Below are 14,092 nucleotides of genomic sequence, written 5' to 3'. Positions count from 1 at the left end.
TCCTTCTGCTTTCAAAAATCCGCATAATCAATGCATTTTTCAAAGTAAAATATTTTGGGGTGGGGAGGAAATAGGGAAAGGATTAAGAATTAATATTTCGAATTATGTTATATGCTACATTTACAGCTCATTCTGGAACTGTGAGAAGCTAGTGCTGTGCCAATTACACTGAAATAATGCAATTTTCTGCCTTTGCAGCTGAATTTTAAAAAGATGATTTGACACAAGTATCTGATATTTTTGAAATACATTTTCTTCATGGAATGGCAGGACAGGAGAAGGAAGAAGAAAAGGTTTATCATAAAGACTCTTCCACGGAGATGTTGAGGATATTTTCTACATACTTTATAGTTAACATCATTGCTGTTTCACTATTGTTTATTTTAGTTTATCAGTATTGTGGCTTTTTTTCCTTTTGACTGCTTGTTCAAATTAATGTCTTGGGAAATATGTCAGTAAATGCATGGTAACTATGCATGGTAGTTATAAAAGAGAAGACTTGCATTAATAAAAATAAAATACTTAATAATTGAAAGAAATATTGCTAAGAAAGCCACAGTAAAAACTCAACAAAAGGGGAACTAATTATTATGTATGACTGTTATTTGAAAAGAAAGATATATAGGTTCCTTACATTGCTAGCAGTTGCTAATGGTGGAATGGGCAACTGCAGAAAAGGCCAATTTTTGCCCTTTGGTAGCACTTTCAATTGAAAATTAGCTAAAGAGTCAGCCCAGAAGTGACTGAAAGTGTCTTCATATTTGAACTTCTGAGTACTTTGGACAAATTTTCAGATTTTGATTATTTGGTGTGTTCTTAAGTCCAGCATGTTTGGTGTGTTTTATCGTTTAATACTGCTCCAGAAAGTGTTTTGGGGCATTTAATCATGATATTTAATCATGGGGAGTCTGGGTACTAGGTGGCCATAAAAAGGGGTTGAAAACATGTGGCCATTCTTTCCTAACATTTATAGTTATGAAATCCTTTATCATATCTAGAGATTTGCAAAGCTCCAAGTAAAGCATATTTCAGTAAGTAATTGTAACCAGTTCGCATTTAGTGTACTATATAGTTAACCATCTTGCTTAATGAAGAATTTTTCTCCTTTTCCTCTATCTAGATGGAAGTATTTTAACAGCATTGGTACTGAGATGTAAAGAAGTGCTGGAGAAACAAGTCTTTAAGTGCCAGGTTGCAGTTTTGTCCAATAGTCAGCGCAGCATCCATATTATTATTATTATTATTATTATTATTATTATTATTATTATTATGGATGCTGCGCTGACTATTGGACAAAATAAGTAAAACTTTTATTTATATCATGCTTTTTGTGAAAACAATCAAGCGGCCTACAGCATATTAAAAACATACAATAATATTCCCCTTGAGTATTCTTAAGCCTTGGTCTATCTGGAAAATTAACAGGAGAATAGGTTGCAGCTTTATATTAGTATTCACAAATAACACAGATAAATGTGCTGTCTTCAGCAGCACAGCTAACATAGACACTGAACAGTCTGGGCACACTTTTTATAACTAAATATTCACTTTTAGAACTATACCAAAGCATTATAGGTGCGTTACAGACTGCCAAGAAGTGGCGGTCTGCCGCCGCCGCCGGTTGCAGCGCCCAGGAACCGCAGCAGCCAAACAGCATGGTTCCCGGATGCTGCCAAGAAAGAGCACGAGAATCGCGCTCCTTCTTGCGGTCCAGACGAGACGCCACGAGGCACTAATCGCGCACTTGCAGCGTCACTTCTGCTGCGCGACGTGCGGACGCACAGCATCCGCTACATCAAAATGGCAGCAGCCGTGTGGAACGGCCGCCGCCGTTTGTTACGGACTCTGTCCGTAATAGGAGTAGGGGCGTCTAGAAGTTTTTCAAACTGGGACGTCCTGAGGATGTCCGAAATGGCGGTCTGTAACCCGCCATAATCACTCTTTTAGCTTGTCTCTTTACAGGTATTCCTACACCAACATTTCTTTGGTATTAGATAACTTAATCAAGAAAATAATACAGCTTACATCTTCATCAAGAAAATAATACAGCTTGTGGAAGTTTAGGTTATCAGCAGTTGCTTTGTGCAGCAGAAGCCAAGAGGGGGACTAGCTTTGCGAAGAGCAAAATCTGGTTCTTTACTGTCCCAAAGCTTCTGTTTGGCCTCCATTTGGTTAATCAGCTAAGAAATTTCCACTGTGCCCCATTTATATAAACAGCTGTCTCATCTAATCAAAACAAATATATTAGATATCAATATTACACATGACATGCCAAGTACAGTGCTGCCAGCACACATATTTTTCATAATATACTACTAATTAGTAAACGGATTTCAGCTTAAGGAGTTCAGGCAAGAATAACACCAAAAATCAGCCAATAACTAGCTCTCTTGTTGCCAGAATTAAGTGACTGAAGCTGTGGGCAATGCCAGGTTAATCACAAACACTCTTATTTACACCTATGTCCACATGGTGTCTTGTGTATTGTAGACAAGTTTGTACATCCTCAGTATCTCTGCTTGGCACACTACATGTGGGTGGGATCATTTCATCATCTTCCAGCTAATCTGGCAGTGGGGCTCAGTTACAGTTGTCCACTAAAACTGTCGGTTCTTGCTTCTTCAGGCCCATTATAGCAATAGTTCTTGAACTAATCACTCTCGAAAGGGGTTAAGGTGGTAACTATTTTGGTCTCAGTTGGTGTTTTGTCATTATTTTTTCTTGCACTACCAGAGTCCATGTGGCAGAAGACAGTTTCTGGATGGCCACAGTTTTCAGCTCCATTTGTGCCAACTCGGTTCTCATTTTTTCTAACAGGATTAAACACTCAGCATCATTTCCTGAGGTGGATAAAATGTCCTGAAAGGGGGTGATCATATGCATCTCATATGTGAAGTTATATGGATTTCTCCCATCATTGGGTCTACGTATGTTATTTAGTCCCAATTGAACTTCAGGAATAATAGTATACCAGTTTTTAGGCCAGTTGACAAACAACTTGGTAACAGGTAGTGTTTTTTTTGGGGGCGGGGGTTGTTTTGTTTGTTGTTGTTATTTTGATCTTACAGAGTTTTTTTATTCCATGTGCCGTGGGTGCTCTAGAGGTGGCACCAGAAATCTGCGCAGCCTGTAATACTTTTTCTGACCAGAAGGTGAATTCTGGTTATCAGGAAAGGTCTTGCCTACCCCTAAAACAACCCAGTGGAGTAAAAGAAAAGTGACAGATGAACATATCCACCACCTAGAGGGGAGCAGGGAGGCATTCTGGGTGTTTGTTTTTTTAAAAAAACACCTTTTTCAAAAGGAAATTTGAGGGGTATGTGTAATCCATGGACTACAGTTTCACCATCTGGGCTTTATCATGAAGTGAGATGATTCCAGATTGCATATGAAACTATCAAGGGTTACTTGGAAGAAAACCCCCTCCCAGTTGATCCCCCATTTTTAAAAATATAACATCAATGTTTTTGTTGTTGTTGATGATGATAATGATGTTATTCCATCCCAGTAACCATTGAGAGAACCTTAAACAACCTCAGGATATCACAGAGCCCAATTTGAATGTCCCAGTTTACCTTAAAATTAACAAGATGCAGATTCCATGGCTTGTACAACCAAGCACTTTTGCCCTCCCCCTCTTGTGTATTTGCTTCACTTACCATCTTGCCTGATGGAAAATTAGGGAGAGCTTGGAAGCTTTAACAGTACTTTTTGATGCTTCTGTTGGCCTAATACAAATACTAATTTGGTTGTGGTTTTTCTTGTTGTCAACATATGTTCCTCTGCTTTCTGTTGAATCCTAAAATATATTGTATTTATATTCACAGTTCAGTTGCACTGAATTATGCATTGTACACTAAGATTCTGTGTTTGATCATTCCATTCAAAATACATCTGTTTATTAGTTATTTAATGAGTGGTCTTTTTTGGCTGCAGAGCTGGGATGGCGCAGTGGCTTGAGTGTTGAAGCAGGATTCTAGGAATCCATGATTCAAATTCCTGCTCAGCTATGGAAACACACTAGGTGAACTTGGGCAAATCACGTCCACCTAGCCTTAAAGGAAGACCATTTCAAACTGCTCTGCATAAATCTTGCCAAGAAAAGCTTGTGAAAGGGTTGCAATAAATTGAAGTCAACTCAAAAGCACATAACAAATCAAACTCTGGATTCTCTATTGAGATTCCTAGATCATGATTACATATACTGTTATCAAGCCAAGTGTCACCCATCCTATATTTGTGCATTTCATTTTACATTTCATTTTTTTTTCCTGGCTCCATGTACTGCTTTACATTTTTCTCTGTTAAAATTCATTGGATTAATTTTAGCTCACTCGTCTGCTTTTCTCTTTCTGTTAATCTTGGGCTTAAAGCAATTTACAATAAGCTCTATAAGGTTTCATAAAGGTTTCATGGATGATATCCAACTTTGTATGACAGAACAAGAAACTGCTCCTTTTCTCATAAGTGACCACATGCAGTCCCTACCCCACACCCAATGGACTCAGCGCCTTGCTTCTCAAAGTAGTGGATGCTGGTTTCTAAAGATTTTCAAGGAAAAAAAGAAACATTGTAGTCAGTGGGCACAGATATTTATCCTTGGCAAACTGGGAGTGGCAGAATTGCCAGACACGTCGGATAATGTAAGAAGCACTATATTTGTTCCTTATCCATTCAAAACAGATGGTGAAAGGGTTTCAGGGAGGGAAATTATCCTGTTAGTCTTCTGTTAGTGCAGCGGAAGTGATTGCTCCACTAATACTTGCTTCTTTAGTTTTCTAATGCACTGTACAACTGTAGGACAGGGACTCTCTAGAACCGTAAGAAAAAGGTCACTTGGTTAACTTAATTGAGAGTCATCAGAATCATACCACATTACCCCTTGCTTTACTAAAACAGCAAGAGCAATATAGCTCCCTGAATAAGTCCCAAAGAATTCTAGCCTTTAAAAAGAGTGCACGATTGCTGAACATATCATAGTTTTAAAAATTCAATATGACAAGTGCCAAAAATATTTATGTATGCATTTATTTTTGCATGTAGGTTCTTTTTGTGCTTTTGCACAGATTTGCACTTTTCAGTTTTGGACATATGATCACAATGTTTGAAAATGTATTTTCACAAATATGTGAATCTTCATGTTGTTCATTTAAAGCAAATAATGTTAGTTTTTTCATTGTAGGGGCAGTATTGCTGAAATCATTCAGCTTGTGAGTGGAATCTTAGTTGCTGGATGGGGCCACATAGGAAAAGGCGGAATATAAATAAAAAAACACACACACATTAAAAATGCTTCCTTAGTTTGCTCTCCTGCCACTTTGAAGCAAAACTTTAAAAACACTTGAAAGGCACTTTCTTTCAAAATCTAGCTTCTGAAGAAACACCTCTGTTTAAAGCTTTCATCAGATTTTTTAAAAAAACTGTAATAATAAACATAGCAGGGACACATTTTCAGGATGGCAGTTTGAGTTATCTACTACTGTTGGGTTTATCCCGCAAATGCCGACTCGTGCTGGCAGAAGCCTATGTTCTTTTTCAGTTTTTACTGTTCAAGCTCTCTGCTGCCTCTCTGTCAGTTTTATTTTTCTTGCCTGATTAGACATACTTAACACCTCTCCATTAAAATAGGCAGTTAAATTAAACAGGCAGTATTGGAGAATCCAAGAATGAACTTCCTTGGTAAGTATAACTTCTCAATCTGCCGCCATACAGACGTGAGTAAATGTGTGCAGATTAATCCATCTAACGGTCTGTTTTTATTACTCTTCCTGTAGCAGCATCCCTACATGAACCATTGCTAAAATGGAAAGGTCCATGTTCACCTCTGGTGTCTGCACTCAGCCTGTTCCAAGGGCCAGATGGACATATAACAGAGGTGGGGAAAGTGTGGTTTGTGCACCACCTGCAGCCCCCAGGGCCATTTTGGCACACACACCTGGGCCCCTTGGGTTCCAAAATATATTTTTTCCCAAGAAACACTTTCCCCATTTTTTCTTCCAATTACCTCTGTGCGGCATAGAGGCATTTTCACTATATTTCTGAACAGGGGCTCTATGTGCTCTTAGGCCCAGGAGAAAGCTTTTTAAAAAGTAAATGGGAGGTAACCAGCAGTTTAAAAATGGCTCCAGGAGCCTAGAAATGTGGCGAAAATACTCTCCCTCACCACACACACTGCCTAAAAAGAGTTTGGGGGCCAAAAACCACCTGATTTCCTATTTTTCAGGGGGATGCATTGGGGAAGTCTAGTGCTCCAATGGCTCCTGGGGAGCTTCCTAGCCACCCAGTGTTGCTTACGTCTGGTACATAGCTTTCCATTTCTAGTAATGGCACAGAGACTGTTTGGTATCTGTGCAGAGAGAGCAATGCTATTTGACTCCTATGATGATCCTTTCAGTGTATAAAGTTTCAGAGGTTTGTATAATCTCATTTTACTTGTAAGAGTGAGAGCACACCCTCTTAGAAAAGAGCCATGCAATAAGTAATAACAACTTTTCCTCCCACATAGAACTAGCATATTTTAATAAAAATGATAGAAGTTCTCCTATGTCAGGTCAGGCAAAAGCTTTTTTTCAGTGTCTCAACCCCTAGATTTAATGTTGGCTTACTTGTACTTCTGAAGGTGCTAGAAAGTTCTTAGGCCAAATCAGGAAGTGTCTGTTAAGAAGAGAGGGAGTTACTACTTGATTAGAAGTTGGATACATAAGGAAGTGACATATATTGAGTTAAAGCATTGGCCTTTCCAGCTCACTATTGTCTACGCTGAATGGTAATGGCTCTCGAAGAGGTCATGCAGGAATCTTCCCAGTCTTACCTTGAGATGCATGGGATTTTTTGCAGGGAATACATGTAGTTGAGCATGTGTTCTATATTTAAGCTTTTCCCATAATAAAGTTCCCCAGGCTGGAGATCATCCTACAGTAGATATTCAGGTAGAATGACTATAGGGTGTTGAAGGTATCTCTGACTCTTCTGGATTAGAGAAACTTAAAACTTCTTCCTTCTGTGATTCCCCTCGCCCATCTGTTAAGAGTTACAATAGAAATGGCTGTGTGGAGTGGGCAGGAGTATTGACAAGCTTTTTTTTATTAGGAAGGGGGCACACTGCTAATGGGGGGCATTCTATTGCTAGATTATTTCATTCAGCCATTTAGAATGCTAAGCAAAAGTAGTTAAGGCTCTCTAATAGATGTTTTCCCCTCATCTCCTTAGTGAGTCTGATTCATTGTTTTTCATGCCTTTCTGAGCTAGTTTAAGATGCTTAAAACAAATAATACATAAAGCAAGTTAAGATTTAAAATCCAAATTAAATCATAAAATTAAGGCATCATTATAATGATCCCAAAAAGAAGGCAAAGTGGTCCACCTAGTGAATTCACTAAGATTATTTTTAAAAATTGTAAGTACGCTAACTGATGACTTGCAACCTAGGCATGCCTGATCAAAAATAGATGGCTGGCTCTAAATAGTTTACTTAAATCCTAGTCATTGTGGGTTGGAATAGGAACATAGCTAGCACCCGTCATTGCAAGCTTAGTATCCAATGTGCTTGGTACCAGAAGTGTTGCGGTTTTTGGATTTTGAAATATGCATATATGTACATAATGAAATCTTGGAGATGAGATCAAAGTTGAAATATGACATTCATTTATCTTTCTTTTACACTTTATACACATAGTCTGGAGGAATTCCAGATAAGGGAGGCTCAACCTGTACAATCTGGTGATGCACAGCATAGTAGGAAACTCATCAAAAAAGGGATGCAAGAGCATTATGCTCTGTGGGGATATTAATGTAATTAGAGCTTTTCTAAAAGTGTGTTTTGGAGAGGAAAAATATTTATCAGAAATAACCTCTTCTTCGTAGGGCTTTTATAGCCCGACGATTCCAGACAATGAAAACCAACTACATTGAAGAGAAATATAAAAAGATTCCCAAGGAGTAGCGTATTTGCATTTGTGGAAGTGGGGATATTGAAGAACCATACACTATATGCTACACTGTAAGATATATAATACCCCAAGATATAAGTTTCTGAAGAGAAGTTTAGAACTTGTATCTAACCAAAATGACATGGAGAAAATCACTTACTTGTTAGCTAATACAACTAAGTCTGTCATGTTCAATACTGCTAGATTTGCTGTGACAGCAGCTAAACTTAGATTACACTTTGAGGATAAAAACCTGCATGGGAATCTGCAGTAAACAGATTATATTAATTTGAATAGAATATGGAAAATTGTGATGTTTTTCTATGAAATATTGTTGTAATTTTAGTGTAAACATATTGCTCTATATGTTATAGATCTAACTGACTGTGGAAGTTTTAAAGGGATTTAATTATTTTTGTAATTTGATGACTATAACCTGTATTTGGTTGTCATGAATAAACTGAAAACTGATTTCTCTTATTGCAGATTATATATCTGATATGAGTTTCTTTTTAGCTACATGCCTTGCCTTGCCTTGCCTTGCCTATAATATGCACATTATCCAGTTGTGATTTAGGGTGCCATGTTATAGAGGTTGAGTATTCCTTATCCAGAATTCCAGAATCCTCCAAACTCTAAAATTGTCCCCATGGGTGGCTGAAATAGTAACATCCTTGCTTTCTGATGGTTCAGTGTAAACAAGCTTTATTTCATGCACAAAATTAAAAATATTATACAGTGGGACTTTGATATCCATGGGGAATCTGTTCCGGACCCCCCCCCCCCCCACACACACACACAGATACCAAAATCCGTGGATGCTGAAGTCCTGTTATTCCAATGCTTGCACATGCACGTGGTTGCCCTGCCATTAGGGACAGCCTCCATTGTCTCCAGTGTCCATTAGAGGCAACGGAACCCAGCCAGCACTGGTTCCCCATGCAGGGGTACAGAGGACAAACCCCCCCCCCCCGGGCCGGGCCCGGGCCGGGGCTGTTCCCCCCAGACCCCACCTTCCCCAGATCCCACCCCCCCCCCCCCGGCCCAACACTCAGGACTGAACCACAGGCCCAAAGAGCCTGACCCCAGCTATGGCTCCCAGCTGAAAAGGCTCCAGCCTCCACTCCTGAAGCCAACCCCAGCCCAGAAGCCTCGGAGGGGAAGAGGGAGGGAGGGAGGATGGAAGGACTTCAGTCTTGTTGTCCCTAATGGAGGTGTGGCCACATGCACACGCCGCCATTGTGGACAATACAGGCTTGCCATCCTTGGATGCTCAAATCCCCGGATGGCAAGGCCACCAATACTGAGGTCCCACCGTATATAAAATTACCTTCAATCTATGTGTATGAGATATATACAAATCATAAATGAATTTCAAATTTAGACTTGGATACTATCTCCAAGATATCTTATTATGTATTTGCAAATATTCCAAATATTCCAAATAATCCAAAATCCAATACACTTCTGGTCCCAAGCATTTTGCATAAAAGTGACTAAATCTGTACCTACAATGCCTTGCAGAAGTATTTACATACTACAACACCTTTGATTTTTCTACATTATGCTGTTTTACAGCCTGGATTGAGATGAATTTAATTGACGTTATTACTATATGATGTAATACAGGATATACCTCCACAATCAAAAGATGCAAATTATTTTCATTGTGGCGTAAAAGTAAAACAAAAATAGAATCTGTAACTTGCTTATTTCATAAGTTTTCATCCCTTTGCTGTGACACACCTACCGTAAATAAATGCCGGTGTAACCTACTAATTCCAGAAGTCACATAAGTATACACATAGGTTCAGTGGAGTTCACCTGTGTTCATTTCCAGACTCAGATTAAGCGTGTGTTTCTGTAAAAAGATATTATGAAGTTCCAGGGAAGAATACTGAAACAGGAAAAATCTCCTCGTATCTGCAAGAGCTGGATTGGGCAAATGTCCTGAGAATAGGATTCCTCATTGATTCACATATAATTAATGGGAGTAACTGCTGCTTCATTCTGAGCTGGGAAGAACAAGCTTGAGGAAAGTTGTTGCTTTGTTTTAATCATAGTCCCCTCTGTTTAGTTTTAGGATTTGATCAGAAATGTCCTGTTCAGTTCCTTTTGTCATGGCAGTGTTGACTAGTTTCCAAGCCCCCAAATCCATATAAGGAGCATCAGGTGGTATACAAATAATGCAAAATAATTTTAGCACAGCTATCTTTGGATCACGTAATCAGTGTTGGGTTAGTGGAAGGATATGTGCAATATACACAAGTAAACTATGTCTTCTAAAAAAATTGATAGAGACAGTAATCTGTGCTGGCTTTCTATTCATCTTGTTTCTCAATTTTTTAAAGCTCTTGGGAGAATGTCTGTGTCCTGATCACTGACATGTAGAAGTAGGTCACTGTGAAATAGAAAGGACAATTAAAGATTTCTGATTTCGTGAAGAGGAAGTTTGACTGCTCTATGTGATCAAAATTTTGAGAGCAAGTATGCTCTTCAGGAGAGGTCCTTCTTTCGGTTTCACTCCTTTGAGAAATATGTTTAGCAAGGATACTAGAGAAGATTTTCTTGATGGTCACTTCCTGACTGTGGAACACTCTGACAAGAGAGATGAAGACTGAAAGCAAGACTATGGTAGCATGAGTTTTGGTAGACTTGAGGCTGCATCCACACCGCAGAAACAATCCAGTTTGACCCCACTTTACTGCCATGGTTCAGTACTGTGGGATCCTGGGATTTGTAGTTTGTTATGGCACCAGAGCTTTCTGACAGAGAAGGATAAATACCTCACAAAAGTATTGGTACTTCTTCAGCATCTAATCTAGGCACTTACAACCCCTTAATCCTCTGCTGTTATGAGAAGACGAAGTTAGTCTGCTCTATGTGATCAAAATTTTCATCTTTTCCTTATGTGATACGTTTTCAAAACTTTTAATCTGTTTTTAATTTATTTCCATTTAAAACATAATGGTTTGTTTCATTGTTTTGAAAACTTTCCCCAAATAATGAAAGAGGGGGACTAGTGGTCCCAGACATTCAATTATATTACAGAGCAGCTAGTATCATTTGGATCCAGGATTGGTTATTACTGTATTAAGGAAAACAAAAACTATACTAATCAAACAACACAATTTATGCTGTGGTTGGCACACTTATGCCTGGCATGACAGACACAAAATAGATAAGGAATTTAGTAAGTATATATTTAAAAAAAGCTTTGCTCACTAATTGGTTTAAAGTAAAATCAAAATTTTATAGGGGAATTCCCCATGGGAATCACCACAAGAGGCTTTCATAGGCCAATGAGACAAAGAACAGGGCTCACTTATAAAGATATTTTGGACTATGATATTGAGAGCAATATTATTTTAAGACCCAAAGAAGAGTTAATAATAATAATAATAACAACAATAATAATATGGTTTATTTATATACCGCTATTTCAAGGATCATAGCGGTGAACAACAATAATACAACAGTTAAAACATCGTATCACAAATTACAGCAATAATACAACAGTTAAAACATCATAGATCACAAATTACAACCCCCCTGTACAAACATCATATGCTATAAAACAATTAAGAATACATGAAAACACCCCTATACAAATAGCAGGGGGGGAGAAAAAGTTCCACCCGATGGCGTGGGGGATGTGGCAGCGTCCCTCAGGAGGCCGGGAGCCGGCTTTTCAGGAGGGGCCTCTCTCACTGACCCCTCCCCCCTGGTAAAACGCCGCCGTAGCGGCAAGACAGTCCTCCGCAGTTCTGGGGAGCTTCTTCCCCGGTGACATGGTGGGGCAGCGGCAGAAGTAGTCCTCCACCAGCTCTCCCAGCTCCTTCCCCGATCATGCGAAACAGACCACCCATATTTTTACTATAATGTTTATAATGCTTGCTTTTCTCTTTTTTCTTTTTTAGAAAAAGTCATTATTTTGACTTATTCTTAAGATTTTCATTAGGTGGTTGTGCCTGCTAAATGCAACTCTCTGTCACAGACAAGAGATAACAGAATTCTCAATAAGTTTAATAGAAGAGTGGTAATAGTAAGAGGATAGGGAAAGATGCAAAATTGAATAATATAGTGACGGATTTCACGTTAAGTTGGTATAACTGTGTACAAGTGCAATTATTGTTATGTTGTATTTGTCAAATCTATGAATTATTATTTAAATTTTTAAAAAAGGGCCAAAAAAAAAAAACCCCTTTTCCCAAATAGATTGATTTTAGTTAGATTCTGTTTTAATCAGTATTGTAAGCACCCTTGGTACTGTACTGGGAAAAAGTGGGATATAAATAAGTACTGGGAAAAGGGTGGATTATAAATAAGATAAAATAAAATGAGATAAATTGAAGGTTGGGGAAATCTTACCATTTGAACTAAACAATAGCAGAGTACTAGAACAAATCTACATATGATTGCCAGCATTATTCTGAAAGTAAACAACAAAAATACTTGCTCATAACCTTCACAGAATCTGTTCCATGCGTGTATTTACTAACTTGCTAATTTTTGGCACTTAGACCCTGTCTTTCTGGAAATACTGAAAGTGTGTGTCAACTAACGTACTAAAACAAAATAATGTACAGGTGTGTGTGTATATAGTATAATATAGTATAGCATGTTGTTTTGCTTTAGTAAATCGCACGCACACACAATATAAAGAAGGTCAGAAACACAATTTGTCTGAATAATGGCATCTCAGTTGTGTAACTCCCTTCTAAGGAATGTCAGGGTGTTGCCATCCTTTTTGCACTTCTTACAGGTACACAAGACAGTGCTGTTTTGTATGGCCTTTGGACCATAAAGCCAAGAATGTCTTATCTGCTTTGTAAAATCCGTTGTGCATTGTGTTGGGGGCCCTTGTGGGTTGAGGCACTCAACTAGCATTTTAATTTTTAAAAATACATAAATGATTGTATGTAGGAAAATACATAAACTGCTCAAGGCAGCAGCAGTATAAGAAAAAACGATTTGCTGAAATAATGAGGGTAACTGGAGCACTGGCACCCTTAATTTATTCCAATTCACCTCTTGGAGAATTGAAAAGTTGCTGGAATGGTTCACTCTCCAGATATAAAATTCTCTCTACATTTGCTCCTCCTGGACTGTATAGTTTAGAGATTGTGAATGGCTGCTAAAACACCTTGTTTGACCTTCTTTTGTTCATGAGATTTAAGACACTGATTTAAGACAGAGAATTTTATATTTGGAAAGTGAACCATTCCAGCAACCTTTCAGTTTTTCAAAAGGGCTTTTTCTGGAAATCATGAACTAGAGTTCCTTTCTCTTTTAAGTGTTTACCAATTTGTAAATTTAAATACGGCTAGTTCTTATTCTCTCCTTCCAACACTATTCTCTCCAAAGAGGGCATATTACTTTTGACTGGTATCTAGAACACCAGGGGAAAAGGAGAAATACTGTAAGTAATTCTTTTTTTTTTTTTTTTTTGGGGGGGGGAGGGATGTTCTTTGAGTTGGTAGCCCAGGCCACCCTAATGGGGAACAGTGGCTACATTGTTAAATCAAGACATAGCTTTGGCCATTTATGGGGGGGGGGGGTTATGTAATCAACATAAGCAGTAGGTTCTAGGTTTGTCAGATCTTTGAAAAACTGCCCCTGCACAACATAGTTCTAAGTGTCTGCTTTTTAAAATCAAATGATGCTAACTGGTTAATAGGATCCCACTTGAAGTCTGAAAAGTGTGTGTATGTTTGTGTTTCCTACTTAGCTTTGTAGAATTAAGGGAACACTGCCTTCTGTCACTTTTATGGTCTAGCACAATTAAAACAAACAGATCCATGGTTTTTAATGCCTATGCTTCCTGTTTTTATCTACATAGTTTCTTTATCTATCTGCCTCTGTATTCTGAATCATCTTAATCATCCTGCTACAATCTGCTGCCCTACAAATGTATTAGACTAGAATGCCCATCTTCTCCTAACCATTGGCTGGAGTTTATGGAAGTTACAGTCCAGCACATATGGAGGGCACAGCACTGTGGAAGGCTGATGTAAATTGTGTCTAGAAATGTCAGTTGTTGGGTTAAATATTTCCCCAAATATGCAGAATAACAAGTAATTCTTTTTTAATGAATCTATCTGTGAATTAAATTTATATTTAGCAATTCATTGGCACAGCCCTAGCTTTAATAACATTTCCAA

At 38.4% G+C, this 14,092-nt stretch overlaps 1 protein-coding gene across 3 annotated transcripts in view; it reads left to right on the top strand.

Annotated features, from left to right (window-relative positions):
* RALGAPA1 (Ral GTPase activating protein catalytic subunit alpha 1) overlaps nucleotides 1-14,092 on the top strand; it is a 238,317-nt gene that overhangs the window by 75,356 nt on the left and 148,869 nt on the right. The gene's annotated exons all lie outside the window — the stretch shown is intronic.

The sequence above is a fragment of the Sceloporus undulatus genome, chromosome 1, assembly GCF_019175285.1.
Source record: "Sceloporus undulatus isolate JIND9_A2432 ecotype Alabama chromosome 1, SceUnd_v1.1, whole genome shotgun sequence".
NCBI classification, from domain to species: domain Eukaryota; kingdom Metazoa; phylum Chordata; class Lepidosauria; order Squamata; family Phrynosomatidae; genus Sceloporus; species Sceloporus undulatus.
Note: the sequence above shows the minus strand (reverse complement) of the source record. Positions and strands in the feature narration are given on the sequence as shown.